The sequence below is a fragment of the Meleagris gallopavo genome, chromosome 2 (genome assembly GCF_905368555.1).
Source record: "Meleagris gallopavo chromosome 2, MGAL_WU_HG_1.1, whole genome shotgun sequence".
NCBI classification, from domain to species: Eukaryota; Metazoa; Chordata; class Aves; order Galliformes; family Phasianidae; genus Meleagris; species Meleagris gallopavo.
The window spans coordinates 67,561,405-67,573,952 of NC_139405.1; the positions used below are offsets into that span (position 1 = coordinate 67,561,405).

General features: G+C 43.2%; 1 protein-coding gene across 2 annotated transcripts in view; it reads right to left on the minus strand.

Moving 5' to 3' along the window:
• Window positions 1-11,997, minus strand: part of PRDM1 (PR/SET domain 1) — a 98,779-nt gene extending 86,782 nt beyond the window's left edge. The window contains exons 1-3 of one of the 2 annotated variants that reach the window (XM_085217573.1): window positions 11,668-11,997; window positions 11,139-11,232; window positions 10,476-10,514 (exon numbers count right to left, since the gene is read on the minus strand). The gene's annotated coding sequence lies outside the window, so the exon portion shown is untranslated. Of the gene's footprint in view, window positions 1-10,475; window positions 10,515-10,684; window positions 10,778-11,138; window positions 11,233-11,667 lie in introns of those variants that run through there. The other variant, XM_085217574.1, reaches the window with a different exon arrangement.
• Between the last annotated feature and the right edge of the window lie 551 nt (window positions 11,998-12,548).

Genomic DNA, 12,548 nt, shown 5'->3' on the forward strand with positions numbered 1-12,548 from the left:
AAAACTGCAATTACAGAGGCATGAAGATGGACAGATTGGACCCTTGTTTCTTGGATTTGTCTTAGCAGAAGTTAAAGTGGTACACTTCCCTAGTTTAGAACCTGTTCTGCTGATATTTAATATCCAAACAGAAAGAAAAATAATATGACAATACAGAGCAACTCTCAGCCACTGACCACCACAAGGCTTTCAGTAAGATTTAACACAAACAACCCCCCCCATACACACCTTTCTCAGGCTCTTTAACAGAAAAGTATAAAAGGCCCTTTGCTTTTCTCATTTCCTTGTGTGCACATGTGCTAAAACAATTAAAAAGCTTTCCTTCTTAGAAATTTGTGTAGGAACAGTGGTGCTAGGAAAGCATTCTTGCTAGGAAAGCGTTCTTGTTAGGATTGGCTAAGCTGCACGTTTACAACTCTTTCAAGATATCTAAATGACATTGGTGCTATGGAAGCACTACCACTCCTTTTCTAGTGCTAAAACAATTAAAGAGCCTTTCCTTCCTAGAAATTTGTGTAGTAACTGTGGTGCTAGGAAAGCGTTCTTGTTAGGATTGGCTAAGCTGCACGTTTACAACTCTTTCAAGGTATCTAAATGACATTGGTACTATGGAAGCACTACCACTCCTTTCCTAGGCCTTCTGCTCCCACCCCATCTTTGCTGCTGGCAATAGAGCAAAGTCAATCCCTAGTCCATCCCCTATCAGAGAGATAACCCTGCATTAGGTACTTGATTTTCTGTGGCTTGCTCTACTGGATGTGAGCTGTGCCAAGAGAAGGCTGAAATGGAAGGAAAGTGAGAGCTTCAGCCATCTTGGAGCAGCACCTCTTACAGCAATGCCACTTTGTTCAGATTACCAAGGGTGGACTAGATGGACCTCTAAAAGGCTGAGCAGTGCAGAGGGGGAGGGGGACCCCAACAACTACCACCTGACAAGTGACCGTGCTGCTGCTTTCAGAGCAAGGAAAATTGACTGAAGACAACGCCAGTGGCTGTAGACCTTATGATGGCAGTAGCATGGCTGCGACAGGCAAAGGCAAGGCCAGTAACCCTTCTTTGTGCAGATAGCTGAACAGACCATCCAAGCTAAATTAGCAGGCCAAGAATTAACACCGCTTTTAGTGCCTGCCAGCAGAACTCAAACGTAAAACAAAACCATGTGGCCGAGGGTTGTATGAAATGGTGTCACAGGCCTTACTGCATATTTTCCCCACCCTTGGACTAGCAGAACACGCTGTGACAACTGTGCAACCAAAGCAAACATTTGCAAATTATACACAGCTTGTTGATTTTCTATGGAATAAATCTGAATAAAGCAAATTTGGAACTTTATCTGACTCGCTATCTCTGAAAAAGTCCTTAAAAAAAAAAAAAAAACAAAAAACTGCTTGAACAACAGTCCCTATCCGCTGGTAAGATGCTGATTTCTCAGGCCTGAACACACTAAGCAAACAATGTGCCTCAGGAATTCATCTAGAGCAAACTGGAACTGCAGAGCCACACAGGGAAAAATGCGTATTATCAAAGCCCTAAGAGCTTTCCACAACATACTGAGAAAAAAATTGCAAGAGGTCCTCCACACACTGAACATGGACAGCAAGCTAAGCTCTACATGACCACAGTTACCTCACACCTCTGCCTCCTCGCTTCTTACCAAATATGCCTCAGAGCCAGACCTCCATGTAACTTCCTCAAGGCCATGCCCATGCTCTGATCCTCATGTAAAACCCCCCCAATGCTGCTCCTGGCTTAGCTGAGCCAATGGAAAATTCTTCTTGACATTCCCTGTTGCTGACAGGGCCCCAGCGCTGAAGCAACAAGATAAATTACATCATAAGCTGCCAAGATGTCCATCACAACCAAAATGTGAATGCAACAGAGGCAGAAAGCTACTCAAGACTGTGATGAGGGCAGTTTTGACTCTAATGTGAGACAACTTTGTTAGAGAGAAATAAATTCATGAATGTCACAGCAGTGAGCAAAACACTGACTGTAAAAGTCTCTCTCTACCTTAATAAATAAAAGCACTAGTATTTCTGATATAAGCAAGTTCAGTTACAGAGGATGAGAATTGCTGCCAGATGTAATAGCACATATTATTATAGTGCAAATATGTAACAGCACAAAACCACATAACCTATAAAAAAAAAAAAAAAAAAAGCAAGCATGGTTCTGCTTGTTCTGCCTATCTAAAACTAAACTAAATATATATATATATTTTTAGTGCTTAACAATATAGGATGATTTGACAGGTGTCATTATATCTCTCAGGTGTAATCACCTTTTTCACCTGCTTATGCAAGAAAAGAAAAGCTATTTAATGAGCAGGCTGAAAGTGATGATTAATTAAACAACTTCCAGGGCCTGGGGGATCTTCCTCCATTCGGGATACATTTCCTCTGGAAGGCAAGAACAGGCTCCTTCTCAGCTTTTTTGTTTTAGCCGGCATGTATTTGTAAAGTGTTGAAGATGCTTAAGCTGGTATGTGTCTGTAAAGGGTTGAAGATGTTTCTTAGCTTACTTGTCAGCCGTTCTGGTATCAGCCATCCAGCAGTAACAATCACCACCTCACAGGAAAACTTTCTTAGGTACTTGCAGCAGTATTTCAGCTCTGTCCATGGCAAGATTGGGCATCAGATTCAATATTTAAGAAGCAACACTTGTGGACAGTGTTTCCTCTTTTAGTCACTTAGGAGATGCAAATCTGCTGCTTTTTTTAACTGAATACCCACATGCATGAAGTGAACCCCTGAAAATAACTCATTTCATGTAAGCTGGCTTGAGACCGATTATCCAGTGAAAATTTGCAAACAAGCAAGACAACAGGTCAGAGTTGGTGAGATATGCGGCCCCTTTCCCTTTTTCTTACTACAACACCTCCAAGACCTTTGATCTGAATGTCAGTGGTGAAAACACACAAACAGATACTCTCTTATAATATACCCACAGGTGTACATTACTAAAACTGTTACATTCCACTACCTTCAGCTGTGCTGCAAAACAGTACCTTAAGAAGCTGACCCCTTCTCTCCTCAGATCACACAGGCATCCCAGCAAGCAGGGTATTCTGGACACAAGCAATTACTGCACAGACAAATTCAAACAGTGCACGTAAGGATGGGAACAACGTGTAGCCTGAAGCTCTTCTGCGTTACTTATGCTGAGCACCAACTCACAGAGAAAGGATGCTTCTCCTGCTCAGCATGAGCCAATGTGCGTCTGAGCCAGGCAGCAGGAGCTCTGATGCTGGAAGGCTGAGTTTAAGGCAAGCTTGACTCAGTTTTGCCAGCACAGCAAGAATCAGAAATCTTGTGGAAATAGATGCAGCCCCAGTGAATGTTCAGACCTCTCCTCACAACAGTGTGCAATGAAATTGCTCACTTGGCTGGGGCTATTTAATGCAAAAATGCATCCCATTACAGTTTGTACTTTTTAAAAAAAAACAGTCTCCAGCTTTGACACCTTAATATTGGAGGCACTGCTTTTTGCCGTTAAAGACATGCCAACATACTTCTGTAACTGGAAAGGAGGAAAAAAGCGTGAGGAATCCAGCAGTCCATTTTTCTCTCCGATTGTTCTGCGCAGTGTTTATCAGTAGGCTGCTGCTACATCCCCTTTTGTTAGAAAATTAAAAGTTGAACTGCAGGCATAAAAGCCACCGTGAACCATGCAATAACCTTCAGGCATTTTAAGAGCAGCAGAGGTTAGAAGGGCAGCTCCTGACTCTAAACAGCACCTATTGTTTCTTTTTCTTCTTGAATAACAAAAGCCGAGCTGAAAGCTATTTACCTGGTTTTACCTCAGTCAGATCTCATTTCCCCCCTTATTTTCAGTAGATGATCTTATCAAACGGTGTCGTTTCTAACAATTCCTTTGGTCAGACATATTTTTCTCTTTTTTTTTCTCAAATTATTATTTAATTAGTAGGTTCTATTACACATAACTCGGCATACAAAGTCACAGAAAAAGAACTAGAAGAGGTCAGGATTCCACAAACGCACATGCAAAGTCAGGGTAGCTATTGCTGAGGCTTTGAATACACTTTCATTTTGAAATCGCACAGGCCGACCTACAGTACAAGGCTCTGAGCTTGCAAGCATTCCCACGCAAACTTTCAGCCCGCACAGCCCATGTGTTCCCCCCACACTGCAGTCAGATTCAGAGAACTGGACGCTGAACTTGCGCAAGCGTGTCTGCAGAGCAAGGGTGGAAGGATAAAATCCCCATCTGACAAAATTACGGGAGTTCTGTTACTGACAGCAGCGAGCGCAATGTATTACTTGAATTATTTATGGTATAGGAAAAAAAAAAAAAGTTTGATTTCAAAACAAAAACCTTCCTTGAGTAGGAATCGTGCAGTTTTTGTGCCTGGTAGGGAGTGACCTCCAGTTAACTTAAAATCCTGAGATCCAGCCTTAAAAAATCCTAGCTATAGCTAAAAGCAATCTACAGTATATAACTTCTATGCTTTTAAAATTCAGTTGCAATATTTATAAAACCAAAAACCTGTCAAGAGCTTTTTTTTTCTCTTTATGGACAAAGCAATCACAAACAGAAACATTCATTTCTAGATTCCAGTTTTACTTAACTCTACGTATTAATTTATTTTCTTATTTTACTTTCCCAAAATCTCTTTCCAACATCTACTTCTTGTGTTTTGCACATTCCTGAAATATATATTTTTTTAATTTTCAGAATACTTTAAACGAAAATATTTAACAAAATCATTGTCTATTTCATTAACTGCAGTCGGTAAAATCTTCAAGAACTGAACAGAAAAATTGTTTTATGTATCTCTCCATGAATTAAATTTCAGAGCAGTATCTGGAACCCCAAAAACATCACTTGACATAAAAATCTACAGTGCAGCAGCATGGCATTTTGATTCTTCCTCACTACCTGAAGTTTGTAAATACTACAGAAGTATAAGAACGCCATTTATCACAGTAAAATAACAGGACTTATCTTTCCTGTGAAAGCATCTTATACATTTATATTTTTAGGAAATCTTTGGATAAAAATCTAGAACTTTTCCTTATAATAACATGCTATGAAATCTGTCTTCATTGAAAATTATCTGAGTAGGACTGAAGTCTCCGGTCAGTATGGTATTTGATCTTCAACTGGTATTAATGCTCTTAACTCAATTGGAGGTGATGTCCTATCAGGACTAATTTCAGACATGCAAAGTGTTTCCAACAAATAAAACCATAGATATAAAAAGGGCTGAAAACATTTCTTCTCTCACTAGTGGGAAGTATACTGAAGACAACACATTTCTGAAAGTGGCCACGCAGCCTTACAGTCAAGTTTAAAATTTAGTTATGTTTTCACTTTCAGCAAAGATCGTATCACCAACAGAATATAAAATCAAAGACAAAAATGCATTAATTTTGGCATCTTGTCCTTTTGCAGCACAATTTCCAATCAAAGCTTTTCCTAACAACAAATGAAATCTAGATCTGAGTGCATGCAAGAATCAAATTAATTGCATGTAATATTGGTTTTCTACATTTCTCTATTGAATCACTTGAGATGTTGTAATTACATGTTGTTGTTGTACATTTATTGTACAACATTACACTGATGTTGTAATCTTTCCTGCTTTAGTAAAATTTTGGTGAAAGGTTTACTTACTACAGTCCTTTATAGCTCTAGAAGAACTGGCAAATTGGAAAGTCACTTTCCAGTCTGTTCAAAGGAAGTGAAGTATGCTCATTTCCACTTGAAGAAATCACTCTCTATCAGGCTATACAGACATTTCTGTGTAGCTCTCTTTAGTGCAGCATCTGGGCACAATATTTTCAGCTTATTGCTTTTTTTTTTTTTTTCACTGAAGATATTATTAGTTTATAAACATCAGGAAAAAAAAAGAGCATAAGGTGAGAAGTTTCAGCAAAAATGTATGATTATGCAGTTAATCACATTCCTCTCAGAGCTGCTGGGGGGGCATGGGTAGGATTCATGATTTCTCATTTGCTTCCAAATCTGAACACACACACACACACACACACTCACCCAAGTATCCTATCTTTCTAATTTGGGGCAACTATCTACCAAAGCCAGTTACTTCACTTCATTGCTTAAGAAAGCAAGATTTGTCAAAAGCAGTTGTGCTGAAATTCTAAAAAATGTATTATATTTCAATAAGAAAGAAGATTTAGCTCGAACTTTGGAAAATGAGTGCCTCCCTACTCCAAGACAGTTTTCCAATGTCTCAGAAGAATAAGTTTACTAACACTGCTTTAAAAAAATGCTTGTAAGTGGCTTGGAAGATGAAGGAGAATAATTTATTTCTCTTCTTCACTGCCTAACTATTGCTTGAGTCTTCTCACCACACAAGATGCACACACTTAGCATTTTCAATTACTTCATATGGATGATGCAGTTCAGTAACTGAAACATTAAGACACTTGGCAGGCACAATAAAACGATTCTGGGAAATAGATGTGGGGGGCAATGTTTCTGAACTTCTTCACTTCACACAGATTTCTAATGAGAGAGTTCCTAACAGCAGAATTTGGGAACCTTTAACCATAAAAACAGTTCAATCAGGAAACTATTTATAATATACCTACATCTGGCAAGCTAGGCAAGACAGGAATGTTTCTGAAAATAATGACACTCCTTTTCAGGTGTCACTTTGGGGGGAACGACTACTTTCACAGGCTTGAAGATGGAATTAGAGTACATATAATTCAGAAAGCATACACCACTGTGCAACAGGAATGCGCAAAAGGCTTAAAGGAGGAGGAAAGTAAGGGAAACGTTATCCCATCTTCATTCCATGCTTCTGGAATGTGGGCAGATCATAGTAAAAGTTTAAGTGGCAGGAAGATTAAAGGAAAACTGCTAAAGCCAAAAAGGACACTCACATCATCTGGTGCAAGTCAGCCGTGGCTCTACAGATCTCAGTGGAGTTAGACTGATTCACGCCAGCCCATGCTTTGGACCGACATCTTCAGAGAAGATACCGCTGATTAAATGTGTGCTCTGTTTCGACTGAAAGCTGCTCCCGCCGTCAGGGCACATCTTGGCCCAGCTGGAAGCCAGTCGGGCGTTTTTCTTTTTGCTAGAAAGCACCCTATAGGCAAATTCCGTAATAAAAAAAATAAATGCCTACATAAATTATCAACTACTGGTTGTTATTATTTATCATCTTTTGGCACATACAGGCACGCCAGGCCCTTTACAGAAAATACACTGTAGACAATTCCCTGCCCTGAGGAGCTGAAAACATAGGGGCCAGTCACTGCTTTACTGAAAATTGTTCCAGCTACTCCAGCACTCCAGTAGTGTTCCTCAGGGTAGTAAGGCTGTGCTCACTGTGCATGTTAGTGATTTCAGGTCTTAAGTAGTGAACGTGACAAACAAGGGGGGATAAAACAGAAAGATGTATGCTAGAGAGAAAAGGCCCTGCACTCATTTGGTCAAGATGCACCTTGGCATTTTGGCAACCTTTCTGAACCTGAGCATTTTTCTCTGTAAGCTAACTGCATTCAGTTTTCCTCCAAAAGAAGCAAGTCTAAAGGCCTTATCTTTCAAAATGTCATTATGTAAGTACGTGATGTTAAGCATGTGGTTTCTAATGTGATACAACGCTAATAAAAAGATCCCAAACATCGGTTTTAATAAGAAAGAGGAATCAGGAACAGCAGCAACAATTGTTGAATAGCGACACCCATATGGTTTCAAGCTTAGCCACCCATCCCTGCACTGAGCAGTGCGGCTGCACACACTGACAAGCCTTCCGCCCAGCCTTCAAAGGAAAAAGAAAAGTGGAACATGAGGCCAACTGTGAAACTGAAAGAGCTATCAGGTTTGAGGAGGGCTGGGGGGGAGAAAGCTCATAAATTACAAAGTGTAACAATGACGATCGCTTTCAGAGTCACGTCCTGCTTATCGGAAAAGCCACAGTCATAATCTCAGTGCATCCAAAAAGGAGGAGTAACCTATCAACTACCAGCAATTGTTTCTAGAACTATTCTTATCACCAGGTATTTTTCTAAATGTTACTTGGAACCCACAAATGTTTAATTTTTACAAACAGAACAGATGCACACTGCAAAAGACTGAAATGAACATTCATAATATACAATTAATTATACATAGAGGCAGATTTCCTTCTTTGTCCTATTCTCAGGGCCACAGAAGTTTCATGCTACCACTTCAGCACTATCTCAGGTTGGGCATTTCACTTTTACAAAAGCCAGTACTTAAATCACTTCTGTTGTGGCTACAATACGTTTGGCCACCCTTAAAGTTAAAAAACAAACAAACAAAAAAACAACAAACTTGTCTGACTGATCCATTTGTACAAGGCTTTTTAGAAAGTAATTGACAATTTTTATTATTTAATTATCGCTACTTTTAAGACAAATGTAGAGTCAACTTAGTTTTCACTAGTTTATAATAAATTAATTTTGTTTAAAAAAAAAAAAGGGAACAAGAAACCAAATTTGTGACAAGATATAATCTGAATTTATTATAGTAATTTTCAAAAATACAGTCCTGGCTATCAGGAACAGTATTCCCAAACTTAACAGTTAAGCACACAGCACTGTATTTCAATCATAAGCACAAGACATGAAACATTTACTGTTAAGTGCCTTAGCAAGCTCTTAACAGCTGCTGAGAACATGAGTGCTCCTATGGCTTTTGGCAAGATTTAGCAAGTTTGGAAATCACCAAGATGAGATCCGGCAAAGATATTTTGAGGATCAAATCTCCCCAAAAATAAGAATCATAATCTAAGTAATCATATAGGCAATTTGCAGTTAAACTGTCAATTGTACTACTCTGCTTCCTCTGTAGTTTCACATTACATCGTAATCTTTTAATTCTACAATGGAAAAAGTCGCTATGAGCATTAGAGGTACTTGAAAAAACTTCAAAACTCCCACGGTGAAACAGCATGCTGCTTCTAAGTGTGGATACTTCTGAAATTATATGAACTGCTTGCTATTTAAAGGTTACTCATTTCAAACCGAAATTGATGGAGCAATCATTTTCACTTCCATAAATAATACTTTACAGGAATTATAGTGTGTTTTAACTTCTTAGACATATTATACTGACTTACCAATTTTATGTAAAATTATCTCCTTATTTGAAGTGTTTGATAAATATTCCTTTGAAGGATGCAGTGCCCCACGTAAACTTATTACTACTGAAACACTTAATAAAGTGACACTGCTAAAAGGAGAAGCCATGGGAATGCTGCAGAAATACTTTCATACAAACTAATTGACTCTTATTTGCCTGAAAGAAATCATGTATTTAGAGGAGATGTATGCTTTGCAAATTGTTGTGGTCCAACTGAAATCAGTACTTAAATCAGTCAGAGCAAAACAGAATTCATCTGAACAGGAGGGTTAGGGTTTGAGTTAATTTGTCATTCACAATTATCACTTGGAAGTTCACTGACTTTATTAAAGACAACTACTGTGTGATAAGGACAGTGGAGGTACTATTAACCATGTCATTTAAATTGCTTGAGTTGGCGTCGTGCCCGAATCCTGCAGCTCACTGTATCAGCACACTTGCTGCTGGCAGGGATTCAGTTTGGGGTGGGGGGGGGGAAGGCAATAGAGGAACTGCTCAGGACTGAGCACGCTGCTGAGTTCCACCGTAACTCACGAGAACAAGCAGTATTACTCAGTCTGTGTATTTTCGATTGCTAATGAAAAGAATGACAAAATAACGTCAAGACAAGACGCTGTCCTTAAAGAAGAAATGGCAGAGCCTTTTTACAATTGTTAGGGTTGCCATTTGAAAGTACCTAATTTTGCATCTTTTGGATCAGAGTATTTAGCTTATAACTGCAGTGCTCACAAGGAAACAAAGAGAGCCCCCCCAGCACTTGCTCTGCCCAATGTTATGATCCTGTATCTCTCCCCATCCCCTCCCCTCAGCACCTCCTGCTTTCACTTCACTCAGCCCGCAGCGAGGAGAGCTTCCCTGCCTAGGCACGGTTTATTTTCAGAAGCAATGAGAGTCCTTTTATTCCAGGCGAGAACCATGCAAAGTAGCACACAACACATTTTGGAAAGCTGAAAATTAAGAAAGCACAAGATATTCCTTTCCAGTTTACACTGAAATTAGTACTATTTGCTGGAAACAACCAATTACATTAGGCAGATTACTTTCACATGGAACAAGCAGTCATAGCATTAACTTTTTCACTGCACTCTTCATCTCCACTTTTATTAAATTTACACATCCCGACTCATAAAACAAAGGGTGTCCTTTCCTCGGAAGGGTGTCCCATTTTCAGAAGGGAGTAATCCCTCAGCTCCAGCACTATCTGGGTGCAGAGCTGCGTTCCCGGTGCCCTCAGTGTGCCCAGAGGGCCCCCACACTGCCCCTCACCACTGTTCAGGGACGTGGGGACAGATATGATATGATGGGCCTCATCCGTTCGGCCAAATGCTCAGGTGGCCCCGAGGATGGAAGTGTTGGGGAAAGGCTCTTACCTTCTGCAAACCGTCCTCGGGCGTCTGCAAGCGAAGGATCTGGAGGCACAAAAGCAAAACCCCAAATGTAAGCGAACAGCCTGCAGCCAGCCCCGCTGCTATGCCCCCCCCCCGCACCACAGACCACCTTCCCACTGCGCTCATCCCCCACTGCTCGCCCCAACACCGCCTGTTCGCTCTGTAACGCCAGCACCACCGCCCTCATTTACCTCTCACCATCTCCAGGGAAGGGAAACACAGGGGAAGAAGAGAAAAGCAAATGCATAAAAGAAGCTTCAGAAACGCGAGTTTCAACTTCTTTACAATCCCAGATAAAGGTTAATGGTTAAACTCCTTCCTCTCCCTCCCACCCTCACAATTGTTGATGCCCTTCAAGAAACGAAATGTTGTTGTTTTTTGGGTTTTTTTGTTCCCGTTCACAAACTGTCAACATCTCCTCTTTATTTACGGGTTGAGAAAGAGCAGTTCTTCAAACATCGACTTTTTTTTTTTCTTTTTTTTTTTTTTTTCTTTTACGTTAATCCTGGAGAGAGAATCCACTTCTCTAAAACGACGCAATGTGCCAACTTCTGTCGGATTTATTTTTAACAAACGGGAGCGGACGCCTGGCGCTGCCCAGCCCCTGCCCCTCCGCCCCGCAGCCCGGCACCCCGCGACCCCCACCTGCTCCACGTCCAGTGGGGCTTCAAGGGAGGAAACCAAATCTGCCAAGTGGTTCCTTTCGGGCGCGTTCTTCAACCCGTCTGGAGGTTTAAACCTGCAAAACAAACACTTCTATTGAATGCAAACTAAGCTCGGGGGGCTCCCGGCAGACAGCTACTCTTAGTGTCTGGTTACACAAACATACCTACAGACAGGTTGGAGAGGAGTCCCTTGGAAACCAAAAAAAAGGCGGGGGGGGGGGGGGGGGGAACGACAAATCAAAGTAGGCACGAAGTGTTGGGGGGGAGGGGGGGACGGAGAGGAGGGAGGTGCGCGGCGGGAGGCAGGTTTAATATCGAGAAGGGGCGGCCTGGGAAGGGCCCGGAGGGGGTTCCTCCGGGCGGCGGTGATAACACGGTGTTGCGTACAGCCCCGCATAAGACGAAGGAGGGAGCGAGCCGCGGAGGCTGCGGAAGGAGGCGGGGTGGGAGCGGATTGCGCTGAGGCGGGGGCCGCGAGGGTCGCCAGTTCTGCCACCCGCCCCGCTTACCTGCCGCTATCCGCGGCCGCCTCATCGCGCCGGGCACAAAGGGGCGGCGGGGCCGGGACGAGCGGGAGGAACGGCGACGACAGTGACAGGAGCGGCTGGGGATGAAAATAAGAACCGCGCAATACGAGAGACGACCACCCCAATGAGCGGCAGCGAGAGGCGGTCCCCTCCGCCGGGGGCAGCGCTGCGGGGCGCCAGGCCCGGCCCGGGGGGGACGCGGGGAGCGGAGGGGAGGGACGGGGGGAGCCGCCCGCCCTGCCCGGCCCAGCTCTGCCCTGCCCGCAGCGGGGTGCGCAGCCCCCGGCGCCCCGCCGGCCCGCGCGGTCGGGCCGCTTCCCGGCTGTCACATGGCTGCCGCCGCCCCCGGAGGGTTTCGGGCCGCGCTTCGCTTTCGCTTTAGCCCCGCCGTGGGGATGCAGCTCCTGGTGGGAGTCTGAGGGGACTCTCAGAGGGCTGAAGGGGGGCTGAGATGCCTGGAGCTCTGCAGGGGCTCCCTCAGAAGCTGCCAGCCCGCCTTTGGCCTTCCGAGTAGGAAAAGTGCAATTAATAATAATAGCATCGCAGGTCTGGACAGCTAACGCTGCTCAGAGAGGAGAAGTGACGAGAGCAGTGCCCAGAGACTGCCTGTGAAGAGCCCACCACGGGCACGTGTACCACATAGCAGAGCTGTGGCTCCTAGCAGTCCTGGGGACCCAACAGCACCTCCCCGCCAGAAGTGCCTGCAGAGCAGAGCCTGCGGGAACCACAGCCTTGTTTTGGGGTGAGCTCTGCTGCTCTGGCCTTCCCTTGGTGCCCCTCATGGTCATGGCCTGTACTCCCAGCCCTGCCCTGACACCCAGCTGATGCCATGTGCCCACATCGTCTCCTTAATTTTCTCTTCA